Source organism: Patella vulgata, chromosome 1 (genome assembly GCF_932274485.2).
Source record: "Patella vulgata chromosome 1, xgPatVulg1.2, whole genome shotgun sequence".
Lineage (NCBI taxonomy): Eukaryota > Metazoa > Mollusca > Gastropoda > Patellidae > Patella > Patella vulgata.
In genome coordinates, this window is record NC_065879.2 from 91,923,453 (window position 1) to 91,937,627 (window position 14,175).

The window sequence follows — 14,175 nt, forward strand, 5'->3', positions numbered from 1 at the left end:
ATGTGATGAAGTTTCTTTGTGCCTGCAAAATCCCAAGACCGTTGCCAGCGGTCATAAATAAAATGATTTATACTCGAATTAAAATCTTTATATGGTATTAAAAAGGGTGATTGGGGAAGATCTAAAGCAGCTTTGGCAGCAAAATCTGCTTGATCATTCCCCCTTATATCTACGTGACTGGGGAGCCAGCAAAAGACGACGTCTTTACTGTTGAACTCGTATGATAATAGCAGATGATAAACATCTGCTACTAATGGGTGTTCAAGCTGTTTGTTGTTAATTGCTTGAAGCGAGGACAGAGAATCAGTAAAGATGATATACTTTAAAGATGAAGAGGATTGTATGAACTCCAAGGCCTGAAGAATGGCCTGGAGCTCAGCTGTAAATATTGAAGCAGCAGGTGGAAGACACACAGAAATGGTCTCAGATGGCGTCACGGTAGCCGAGGCTACCCGATCACCATCTTTAGAACCATCTGTGTAAATAGGAGCATAATCACCATACTTAGACCTTAACTCTCTAAAGAGAGATTGGAACACCGTAGAGCTAGTATCTCTCTTTTTATGTTGAGTTAGATCGAAATCGATCTTTGGGGGAGATATAGCCCACGGTGGAGTCCTAAAGACAGGGGTATTCGCAATACTGTCAAGGCTGATACCAGCCTCAGACAAAAGGGGTTGTATGCGAATACCGAATGATGGAATAACATTAGTCTTCACCAGATACAAATGCTCATAAAGAGGTCTAAATATGGTGTTAAATGAAATGTGATTCGGAAGTGATGCTATTTTCGTAGCATACTGCAGGGCCAGTTTATCACGTCTGTTGTGCAATGAGGGCTCATGCGCCTCGACGTATAAACTGTCCACTGGAGATGTACGAAATGCTCCTAAACTGATTCTAAGTCCCTGGTTGTGTATGGTGTCGAGCTCTTTGAGATAAGACTCGCGGGCAGACCCATACACAATACACCCATAATCGAGTTTTAATCTTATTAAAGCTCGATATAATCGGAGCAAGACCTTACGGTCTGCTCCCCAGTCAGTATTTGATAAGACTCTCAATATGTTGAGGGCTTTCAGACATTTCTTTTTTAGGCTTTTAATGTGGGGGATAAATGATAATTTCTTATTAAATATCAGCCCCAGAAATTTGGTTTCATCCACAACTGGAAGGCGGTTGCCATCCAAATAAAGTTCTGGGTCTGGATGCAAACCTCGTTTCTGACAGAAATGCATGCAGACAGTCTTGGATTTCGAAAAACGAAATCCATTTTCGGCTGCCCATTGTTGAAGTGAATTCAAACAAAGCTGCAACTTACGTTCGATTATCCGCATGTCTGTAGAACCATAGCACATCTGAAAGTCATCAACATAAAGAGCGCCGTTTGTACCTGGTTTAAGGCACGCTGGGATAGTATTAATTTTAATTGCAAACAATGTTGGAGATAAAATACTTCCCTGTGGAACTCCCATTTCCTCAGAGAATATTGATCCCAGTCGTACCTTAAATGACCTATCTTCCAGGAAATTTTTAATGAAGATAGGTAAGCGACCTCGTAGGCCGAGGTTTTGGAGGTCGCGCATGATACCGTGTTTCCACGTTGTATCATATGCTTTCTCCAGATCAAAAAATATTGCAACTAAATGTTGCTTCTGGATGAAAGCATCCCTGACGAACGTTTCAAATCGAACGAGATGATCAAGAGTGCTCCTTTGGGACCTAAATCCACATTGGAGGTCAGTAATGAGGTTGTTGGACTCTAGGTACCAAACAAGCCTTCGATTGATCAATCTCTCCATGGTTTTGCAAATACAGCTAGTTAAAGCGATCGGACGATAGTTGGTAGGATTCGTATGATCTTTACCGGGTTTAGGGATGGGAATTATTGTGGCTTCATGCCACGAAGGGGGGAATTTCCCATCAACCCAAATCCGGTTAAAAAGATCCAGTAAAATTAAGAGAGTGGAAAAAGGTAAATGTTTAAGAATTTGGTAGTGTATTTCATCTGGCCCAGTTGCAGTATCTCGAGCTCGCTTTAGCGAATCCCTGCAATGGAAAAGGTATCATTATAGCATTCATCATAATACGTTTTTTTTTAAATCGTATAAAAATTATGACCTCTATAGGGTCCACAAGCTAAAACCGCGATTTTTCGTACAATCAGAAGCCATAATTCAGGAAGTTACGGTCCGATATGCGTGAATATCAAAAGGAACCGCGATCTTTGGGTTATAAACTTACACTTCAAGTTTCAACAAAATTGGATAAAAATTGTGACCTCTATAGGGTCCACAACCTTGATATACCATATTTTTACGCTATTTGATAACGAAGGGCGGCCATTTTGTCTGTCAGTTTTGGGCCGATTTTCACGAAATTCGAACCCAGCCGTCCTTAGGGTGTAACGATGATACAATAATACGTTTTTTTAAATCGGATAAAAATTATGACCTCTATAGGGTCCACAAGCTAAAAACCTGATTTTTCGTACAAACAGGGGCCATAATCCATGAAGTTTCGATCCGATACATGCCAATATCGAAAGCAGCCGAGATCTTTTGGAGATAACCCCATATTTCAAGTTCCGTCAAAATCGGATAAGAATTGTGACCTGTTGAGTGTCCACAAACAATTGTGGACGGACGAACGGACAGGGGCGACGACAATATACGTCCACATGAAAATGGCACGTTTCCGTTTCTCAGAATTTCACGCTTCTTGCGAGATGTCTACTTTAAGTTTTCAGTAAAATTAACCAATCATACTATACTGCGTTGTTTTATTTTATTTTTAGTAACATATTTTATAAACACGTGTGATTATAAATACGGAGTCTACATTGTCTTAAAGTTATCGGATATATTGAAATAAAATCAAATGAATCAAGACCACAACTTGGAATAATAAACATTTATAAACTGATTGTTGATTCGTAGACCTATTTTGTTTTATGAGCCAATTTTTTTTTTGTTTTTTTTTTGGGGGGGGGGTGTACACCGGCACAGTATTATATTACACTAGGAGTAGGATAACAGTCCCGTAACTTAATAATAGAGAGAGAGAGAGAGAGAAACCGGGTTTAACGTCCACTCGACACAAACTAGGTCATTTCAGGACTAACATATGGTTTAATTTTATCTCTTTAGCAGTGGGAGGAAACCGGAGGACCCGGAGAAAACAAACGAGGCTGGACAGGCGACCCTACTCCTTGTCACGTACAACCGGGGATTCAAAACCACGCCAGTTGACTCAATGACAGGCTTTATGATGAAGCACGCACGTGCTAACCATTCAACCATTCGGCCATCCAACCCCCGCCCCCCTATATAGTAGATTGCTGCCGTGGAGTTGACAAATGTACCGCTTCGACTTATATACGGAAGGCCTGACAAGGTCAGCTGTCTAGTCGTTCAGATGGAACGAAAAACCGAGGTCCCGTGTACACATTGGCTTGCACGTAAAAGATCCCTTGGCAGTTGGAATTCGATATAAGAGCAGCTAGGCCGTAGCGCCGCTGCCCAGGAAAATTTCCCTCATAGCACACTGTATGGTGTATGAAATATACAGTACTCTGCTTGGCCTCACGTAGTCTGGCGCCAACTAGAAGTTAATATAATTTGCAAAATATTACATAATTTTTTTTAAAAATCTCATTGCCCAGTCTGAATGTCAATTTATGGGAAGCGTATACGTCTATGCCTACCATGAATGTGGATAGTTTATAATCAATTTAATAAATTGACTAACTTCCACAATAAGCAAATATAAATTATCATACTGCAGCATGAATTTTAATGATTTAGAGGCCTACATATTTTTGTAAGTGTATTTTGTATTACAATTAATAAAACAAAATATATTATGTAGTCAAAGCTTATAATATTTTATAATCTTGATTTTTTTTAGTCTTAATACCCGGTCCTCCAAATTCCCCATGTTTCAATGGGGTTTTTTTAAAATAAAAGCAAAAATCAGCTATATTTGGTGAAATACGGTGCTTTTAACTATTATTTGCGGTCCATAATTCAAACATGTACACATGTACATATGTCTTACATGTACGTGCCTTTCGGTCCAAATTTACATAAATTTAGATATTATTTTCTTATCTTATATGTATGTACAGTTTGTTCTGTGTAGAACAAACGTTTTTTAAACACTTAAAATATATTTAATTCAGTCCTTATATTAGTTATAACAGCCTTCACAAGGTACAGTGACCAGTTGTCCAGTGGAACGAATATGTTGTCCTTTGACCTATATAAAGACTCGGAAAAGTATAAAAATAAACAATGCCGATAAATTTGAAGTATGGACCCATTCGCAATGTAATAGTAATTACTATACATATGATATTACGTAGTTATAGTCTAAGTATCACAATATCAAAAACGTATTATAGCGCCATTTTGGAGGGTGAACCACGTGATAAAGGGTCAGGAGGTCATGGAATTAGATTACTGTTGATTTCGCCAACATCGATATATTATGTTATTTCTGTTGACAGATTTAAATGTTATCGGGTCTACGTGTGTTGTCTGTTTGAGTATATTGTCGACATTGATTGAACTCAATCATTATTATACTTATTTTCATTGGTTTATTTGTACTCAGCTTTCACAACTCTTGATCCGGAAACGGGGTATGCTGGGAATGTTATTTTAACAATATGGCGCGCATGTTGAATATAATTCGCGGATTGCGAGAAAAATTTACAATTTACAGCTACTTGGATTACTTAGATTACTTGGATTACATAGAGCAGAACAAGATATATTATACCAGTTATAGTTGAGCGAGTTATATTTGAAGGTAAGTTACTTTTTATATAGATTACAGATCTAGATAGGCTACAAATTCAGCGATGTGAAATTATCAAAACATCGTTCTACCCAAACTAGTGGATCGATGTTCTAAGACAATTTTTAAGACATTATTTTCAGATGTTGCTGGACCAGAATTAGAACTCCCAGCATCACTTAAATTGCCTATGAGTACAATCGTAGAATGTAATGATGTAATGATGTCGCTGAAAGACAAGAGCAAAAAAGAGAGTTTGGTAAGTTTATTTTGTTCATTAAAATTTTCACGAGTTACATTACCGGTAATTTCAATACACCTAGATGAAAGCAATACCCAAAATATAATAGAGAGTGATAAATAAATGCGATAGTAAAAGCATTATTGCTATTAGCCTGCATTTGAATATTTGTTCATACTGTCATCCTCTTTACAGTCTCTAATTTACAAGCAATTGCTGCCAGTGAAAAATTTAAACATTTCTATATAAAAGAAATATCACTTTTGTTTTTACAGATCTTACATTTGAGTACCATTGGGGGTACAAATGCAAAAGAAGTGACGAAAAGAATTATGAAAGTTTTGTTTACCGATACACTCGCTACTCATTACAATTGGAAGGGAAAGGGGGACAAAACAGCTTTTTCTACGCTGATTTTTTAAAGACATTATTGAAAGTAAGTAACTAGTTTTACAATCATCACCCCTCTCTGCTTACAGACACCCTAGCTGCTAAAATTAATACCAGCTTGGCTTTAAATTTATAAAGGTCCTGAGATGATAAATATAGTATGTAGGTGTTTCAGTAGAGTTTGATTCACAACGATGCATACAGAACACAGATAGTGCAATATGGGAGAGAGAAATGGGATTTAATATCCACTCGACACAAGCTAGGTCATTTCGGGACTAACATGATTTAATTTTATTTCTATAATTCGCTTGCGCGTCTGGGTCTTTAGCAGTGGGAGGAAACCGGAGAATACCCACAAGGTTGGACAGGCGACCCTACTCCTTGTCACGTACAACTAGGGATTCAAAACCATGCCAGTTGACTCAATGACAGGCCTTGTGATACAGCATGCACGTGCTAACCTTGCCCCCCCCCCCCATTATGTGGAAGAGTGTTAAATTATTTCATAAATTTTTTTCAGGGGCTGTACGAAAAAATCCTATGACCAGGCATGCAACAGATTTAGAAATAAATGAATGCATAAAAAATTGGCTGCGTTATGCGCCAGAAAGAATGAAAAGGGGCATTTTGTAAATATGTAATTTTTTTCTGCATGTGTATTTTGTTTTCAAGTTATGATGTTGGTAATTTTTATTTTTGGGAAATATGTACATTCACTAGCTCTGATTATCTCCCTTGCGCTTAGTAGCTGCACTTGAGAGCTCTATCTAATATTTTGAAAGAAATACTGTTCCTATTGGTGTGATGATTAGCAAGGAAGTGTTTGATGGTCTTAATATATTGGATAGGTGCAGTCTAGATTTTCAAATCTGTGTATATACCGTTACTTTTTATATTATGGATTCATTTTTTATTTTATTTTCGTAGTTTAATTTTGGGTTTGGGTTTGGGGGGGGGGGGGGTCCTTTATAGTGCTAATTGTTACCCTTTTTTGCTTTTTGATATCGATGTATGTTTGAATGAAATTTCTCTGTAATGATGTTGTTATTTTATGTGAACATGTATATAGTAATGGTTTGTTCATCACAGTGCTTGTATTCTTGTTATTGAAGTTTTTTGTTATATGTTTTATAATCCATTTTCATAAGGGGGGCGAATGGCCGAATGGTTAGCACCTGCGCGCTGTATCACAAAGCCTGTCATTGAGTCAACTGGCATGGTTTCGAATCCCCGGTTGTATGTGACAAGGGGAAGGGTCGTCTGTCCAACCTCGTGGGTTTGCTCTGGGTCCTCCGGTTTCCTCCCACTGCTAAAGACCCCTATGCGCAAGCGAATTATTGAAATAAAATTAACCCAAATTGGTGTCATTTATGGTTAGCACGTGCACGTTGTATCATGAAGCCTGTCATTGAGTCAACTGGCGTGGTTTCGAATCACCAGTTGTACTTGACAATGAGTGCTGTTATACTTTAAAATATATTTTTATATCTATTTTCTAAATAAAATTTAGATACTTTATTGACAGTGTTTGTTGTAATTAAGTTTCAGAAGGGAATGGGGTGTTTGATACCCAAATTGTTAGCATGTGTGGGTTATATCATAAGTGTGGTATATGGTTTCAATTCCCTGGTTATACATGACAAGGAGTCGTGTGTTTTTTCCAGGTCCTGTGAATTACTCCTATTGCTAAAGACCCCAAATGTGCAAGCGAATTATTGAAATAAAATTGAAACATGATGTGTTAGTCCCGAAGTGGGAAGGGATTTGAAAAGACTATATGTGCATATCTTTTAGTTATTGGATTAATGTAGGGATTATTGTATAACATTTAAATGGTTATATTTCCATCTCAAAAGTGATGTTAATTTAATGTTTGTTTTATATTTTTGGTTTTTCGTACCATCTGAACGACTGTACGTTATCCCTTGCCGGGCCATTGTCCTACACCACTGACGGAGGGAAACACACCAGAAAGTCCTAACTGAGCCACTTGGTTCCGATGAACGTCAAAAGATAGTTATATTTATGTCAGATTTACGTTAAAATGGTCGGTCAGTTTACGATCATTTTGCTCATCTGTTTAACGATAATTTAACGTCAGCAAATGACGTTAATCTAATGTAAAGTTTACGTCATATTTACGTCATTTTCTGACGCAATTCTAACGTAAAGTTTACGTCATTTTCTGACGTAAATGTAACGTAAGTGACGTAAACTTTACGCAAATTTTACGTTAGATTTACGTCAGAAAATGACGTAAACTTTACGTTAGATGTGCGTCAGAAAATGACGTAAATATAGCGTAAACTTTACGTTAGATTAACGTCATTTCCTGACGTAAACTTATCGTTAAAAAGATGAGCAAAATGATGGTAAACTGACTGACCATTTTTACGTAAAATTAACAACAGTTTGTTATGTGAGTATCTTCCAGCCGCAGGGGTGAAACTTTCGCTGGGATGGACGGGTCCCTATCTAATAGTAGATAAATTAACGGAACTTACTTATATTATACAAAAAACGGAGGCGAGGCCTAGAATTTCAGTGCATATAAATCAGTTGAAGGGTTATTCAGGAGTGAACGCCCCTGAAAATTGGCTAGGTACATCGGATGAGGTGGAAACCATTTATGAGAGTGTCGAGTCTGACATGTCTGGGGTTGAGCGGAGCAATTTGGTAGTTGAGGAACCGCTGCCTCTGGTTCGGACTCGTACTGGTCGGGTGGTAAAACCTAAAGTGCCTTATTCACCTGCGGAAAATGGATTAAGTGTCATAATTACTGGGGGATCGATCCCTGCATTGGCCGAGAAAATTCATCTCGATTTTCCGGCGTGGTTTCGCCTTGTCAATGATGCAGAACGGAGGGCCTGACAAGGACAGCTGCCTAGTCGTTCGGGTGGGACGAAAAACCGAGGTCCCGTGTACACATTGGCGTGCACGTAAAAGATCCCTTGGCAGTTGGAATTCGATATAAGAGTAGGCGGTAGTGCCGCTGCCCCGGCAAAATTTCCCTCATAGCACACTGTATGGCGTATGCCCGTCTTCAATTAGCCCAGGTTAGGTGCAGAAGAGTAGGACGTTAAACCCCATTTCATGTCATAATTACTTAAGACGTGTAGCATTTGGAAATGATTAGAATTACGCTGTTTTTCTTACCTGATTTTGTAAAGAAATGTAGTTTCTCTCTCGTAGTTATTTTGTTGGTAGTTTGGTCCGAATTTTATCAAGTTAACGTAGGTTGTACTCTTATCATTTCAGTCGTATCATTATGGAGATCTCTGGGGACGAGCAGGAACTTCAGGAACTCCAACATAGGATTAGGGAACCCTTTCCGGAGGATGGGATGGCATGCCCTGTGGCAGAGTGTGATAGCACCCTCTACTTAACTTATAGACAATATAGACAACATTGAGAGTGCATACATACGGCCACTTGTATAGTCTTTAGGTGCTCCAGATGCCGTGTCGTCTTTAACACTGCCTCCCATGGTAGACGACACTTGAGGCTCCATCATCAGGGACGGGCTACCCTCCAGGAGAGGGAAGTAATTAATAAGAACTTTTTATAGCCAGGTGGTGCGCTTCCGCCAACAAGAAATAGACGATCTTAGGCGTCTAGGGCACGGGACAGGGTGGTCCCGCACCCGTCTCTAGCACTAGGAAACAACAGCATACCACGGGACAGTCGACTAAAATTGGTGGAAACGCGTGAGGGAAGTGTAATCTTACAGGATGAGCCTGGGCGGCCTGTCCCGCCACCGGAGAATGAAATCGACAGTTTAGAATGGTTTAGTGTGTAAATGGTTTTGTAATATATATATTTCAATAAGGATATCATAAAAGAATTAGTTATCAATTACTTTAGCTTAGTTGTTATTTCTTTATTTGCCATGGTTAGTTCCGGTGAGGGTCTCGTTTTCACGCCTTTCTGTTGGTCAGGCGTTCAGTCTTAACGTGGGGGTTTTGTATGTGAGAAGCGTTGAGATAAACTTTGACTCACTTAATTTCTGCCCCATACATAGAAATGGCCTATATTACGTCAAACTTGAATTGCCGGTCGTACCACGTGGAAATTCTAGAGAAACCCGCCATTTTGTTGAATGGCTGGAAATGGGTAGTTTGGAGCTTCTGATTGGATAGCGGGGATAAAAAAAACCGGCCAATGGATAGCGGGTTCTGAATTTGGATTACAAGTCGGGTCAAGGTTCATGCACGTGCATTCTGTCGTGCAGAGGGTATATAAGGCCAGTCAAAGTCAGTCTTAGTGGAACGGTCGGGGGGATGCGAACCTCGCAGGAGTGATTATTTATTCCGCTGGAGGTAAACATTCCAAGGTGACACTTTGTCTCTGGTGGCTTGCAAGTCCCGCCGGAATGATCAATCGTTCCGCTCGGGACAAGTAAGTTGCTGGAGCGGGGTTTTGTATTTTTGAGTAACGTGCAAGTCCTACAGGAGTAACTAATTACGTCGCTTAGGACGAGTACGGGCTAAGACGGACGTTTCAAACTATAGGGAAATGGTTGGAGTTAGGTTATAAGCTTCTAGTTATATTAAGGGTTCCGTTTGGGTGATGTAAGATTTGTTTGCTTTCCTTTGAACGAATATTGTAAGTTTGGGCTGAGGCAGGCATCAAGCCGTGATTTTTATGTTTATTTGTGGAATTATTAGCTCTAGCTTCTAGTTATATTAAGGGTTCCGTTTGGGTGATGTAAGACGTGTTTGCTTTCCTTTGATGAATATTGTCAATTCAGACTGAGGCAGGCGCCAATTATTGTTAATCTCTTCCCTAAGTTTGATTCATTTGTGGGGTTTCATTCGGAAGATGTAGGATTTCACCGGGATTGACCCACGTTGTGCAGTGTCCTTTACACAAAGTTTAATATAATTGCAGTCCTCTACGCCAGGGACAAGTTGTTTTGACGATGTGGCTGGCTCTTCACCGGCTTTGTCAAAACAACTTCGTCTTCCAATACGGAGTGCAGTCTAAATAAAATAAAACCAAGTACGAACAATCCAAACCATTAGACAAAATTCGAAGTCCTAAAAAAACGGTATAGGCAAAATAGTGTAATAAGGCAAAATAGTGTAATCAGGATATGGACTGTTCACCGTGTACAAAATACACGACAAACACGTTTTACGCTCAGGGTAACGCAGCAAGACGCACGTGTAAATACTACTCAGGTCGTTTCTCCACTGCGAAATCAGTCTACCACGAATTGTAACGTGAGGCACAGAAAGGGATAAATGAAAGAGCAGAAAGTATTTGTCACATTTCGCTTGACACGACTCGATAATAAATACAATTTTTCACATCAAAATATTTGATCGAAATGTGATGTAAGTGACTTATTAGCACACTTTCCTCGGTGTATCGGTGAAGGCCCGACCAAAACTGTCCTGATCTTCACCGATACTACTACTTATGCAACAGTCTCCGGCCCCCGCAGATGCACTTTGTGGAGAAGACTGTTATAATGTATATTTATGTATTTCAGGAAACGACGGCCCAAACCTAACCGGGAATTTCACCATTCTCGGCTATGAAAAAGGAGAAACAGAATATATTTTAACCATCACCAAAGAGAACGAAGGTGATTTGTTTGACATTAAATGCTCTCTTTCAACCTTAAAGACATATTTTGGCGATGACAAAGACCTCGTGCGCGAAATAGAGCAATTCTTTCTGAAGGAAAGACCCATTGATATGAAAATCGATGGAAATATATTGACTGGTAAATTCTTACTTTAGCTAAATGTTAAATAAATCCAAATGTTTTGACTTGGCAGACCATAATCAAATTTTAATGTTATGAATTTTACTGCTATATGAATTATTAATTACCAAGAGCATGATCACCGCTCAATACTCGGATGCTCTAGATTTGGCATTAATGATAAATGATAATTTATAAATATATAATCGAGAGTGTATGTATTATCGTACACGGTGGCAATGACAATCGTGACTACAGTATGCCTTTCTGTAGTTGACGAAAGGTCCACTTAGAATGAAGTACATATTCCCTGTACATTAACTATTATAGCACTCTCTATTACTTAATGCATTTTTACAGTTAAGGCATTTATTGTAACTGTTTCTATTTTTGTTTTCTTTTCAGAACTCCAATAAAAGGCACGACCCGTCAATATGTAAATATTTTATAGGTATTTTATTTTATTGTTCAATTATTATTTCGACCTTTTCGCGTAGGACAAATCTATGGAAGGCCACAATCAAATGGTAGAATGACACAATAGTGATATCTCATGCTACATTTGACTGTTCTTCCATATATTAACTTCTGTAAATATTATGTAAATATTTTATAGTTGGTAACTCATACTTTTTGTTTACAATTCTTTCGATTTTTCGTAGAGGACCATAACATATGTGTGAAATAGCTTTATTTAACTGCTTTAGACAACTGTGTAATATTTAATTTACTTTTATTTTATACATTTCAAAAAACATATGAAACTAACCCATAAACATTGCTATTAGTACGGAGATCGTGAAAGTTTGACCAGACACGATTATCGTCTCGTTTTTTGTTGAAATTGCCACGATAACGCCACGATAAATAACTCGGTGTAGCAGTCGATATCGTGTGCCACGATAGTCGTGTGACACGATAGGCCTCGGTGTAATTTGATATGTAAAATTAACGATATTTATCAGTCATAAACAACTGATGTCAAAAAGATATACTGCCACGATATTTGAAATGTTGAATAGTTTCGTCAATAATACGCTGTATAGAAAGAATGTACATATGCAGTTATATTTCAACGGAGTCACGTAAAGCGGCATGTCTAGTGAAGGACACGTATGCGTAGCTTTACAGAACGACTAAATTACATTTTCAACATTTATATTGCGTTTGTTTTTTGTTGTTTTTATTTCCGTTTTTCGTGTATACACTTTTTTACTGTATTAAAGTATGATGGTTAAAAATTGCTGTAGAATCACGGCACGATATATTTTTAAATTGCAAACTACAAAATTATTTTGATGATCGATCTTGATGGTAGTATATTCGAGTGCGGTTTCCAGTTAGGCATAAGGTCGTACTTACCGCAAAATGAAATGAAATGAACGCATCGCAGGTCTACGATCTACTTGAATTTGTTGATTGGAACCGCTTTCAAATCCACACAAAGATTCTGGGCACTAGGTTTTATTAATGTATTTCGATTGAAGGACCTATTTGTCATGAATGAATGAATGAATGAAATGTGGTTTTATGGCACGTCAGCTCCAACCGGGCTATATTGCGCCAAACATATGGTGAAAATCACAAGACAGGCTAAACTATATCACAGAAAAACATTATATGCATAAATAAAAACAATATCACAGTTAATAAAATTAAAAATAAAATACAACTTTTATGCATATAAATATTAAATACAAAAATAAAATGATATATATACAATTAAAATTTATTATAAAAACCTGTCTCCTTTAAAAAGTCTAACACTTTACCATATAAACCCGTTTGGGCAAACATGTGCTGTAGTGACTGACAACGGTAAAAATTCGATCTAATATCCTTGAAATGCTTGCACTCAATCAAAATGTGCTTAACTGTCAAAGGAAGATGACAGTGTTCACATTCTGGTTGAGGCTCTCGCTTTAAAATGAAAATATGAGTTAAAAAAGTATGACCAATGCGAGAGCGACACAAAACAACTTCATCTCTCCTGTTAGTTCTATAGGAGCTTGGCCAATCTCCTAAAAGAGGCTTAATGTGATGAAGTTTATTTGTGCGTGCAAGATCCCAAGACCGTTGCCAGCGGCCATAAATGAAATTATTTATAATAAATTTAAAATCTTTATATGGCGTTAAAAATTCAGATATGGGAAGATCTAAGGCAGACTTGGCAGCCGAGTCTGCTTGATCGTTCCCTTTGATATCCATATGACTGGGGAGCCAGCAAAAGACAATGTCCTTGCTGGTACACTCGAATGATAGTAGCAGACGATAAATGCCTGCCACTAATGGGTGATCAAGCTGTTTGTTGTTTATTGCTTGTAGGGCGGACAAAGAATCAGTAAATATTATATATTTAAATATAGATGATGAATGAATGAACTCCAAGGCCTGTAGAATGGCCTGGAGTTCAGCTGTAAAGATGGAAGAAGCAGGTGGAAGGCGGACAGAAATTGTCTCAGATGGTGTCACAGTAGCCGAAGCTACCCGATCATCATCTTTCGAACCATCTGTATATATTGGAGCATAATCACCATATTTAGACCTTAGCTCTCGAAAGAGAGACTGAAACACCGTCGAGCTAGTATCTCTCTTTTTATGTTGCGAAAGATCGAAATCGATCTTTGGGGGAGATACAGCCCACGGTGGAGTCTCAAAGAGAGGGGTATTCGCGATACTGTCCAGACTGATACCAGCCTCAGACAAAAGGGGTTGAATGCGAATACCGAAAGATGGAATGACGTTAGTCTTAACAAGATATAAATGCTCATGAAGAGGTCTAAATATGGTGTTAAATGAAATATGGTTTGGAAGTGATGCAATTTTCGTAGCATACTGCAGGGCCAGTTTATCACGTCTGTTGTGCAGTGAGGGCTCATGCGCCTCGACGTATAAACTGTCCACTGGAGATGTACGGAATGCTCCTAAACTGATTCTAAGTCCCTGGTTGTGTATGGTGTCGAGCTCTTTGAGATAAGACTCGCGGGCAGACCCATACACAAAACACCCATAATCGAGTTTT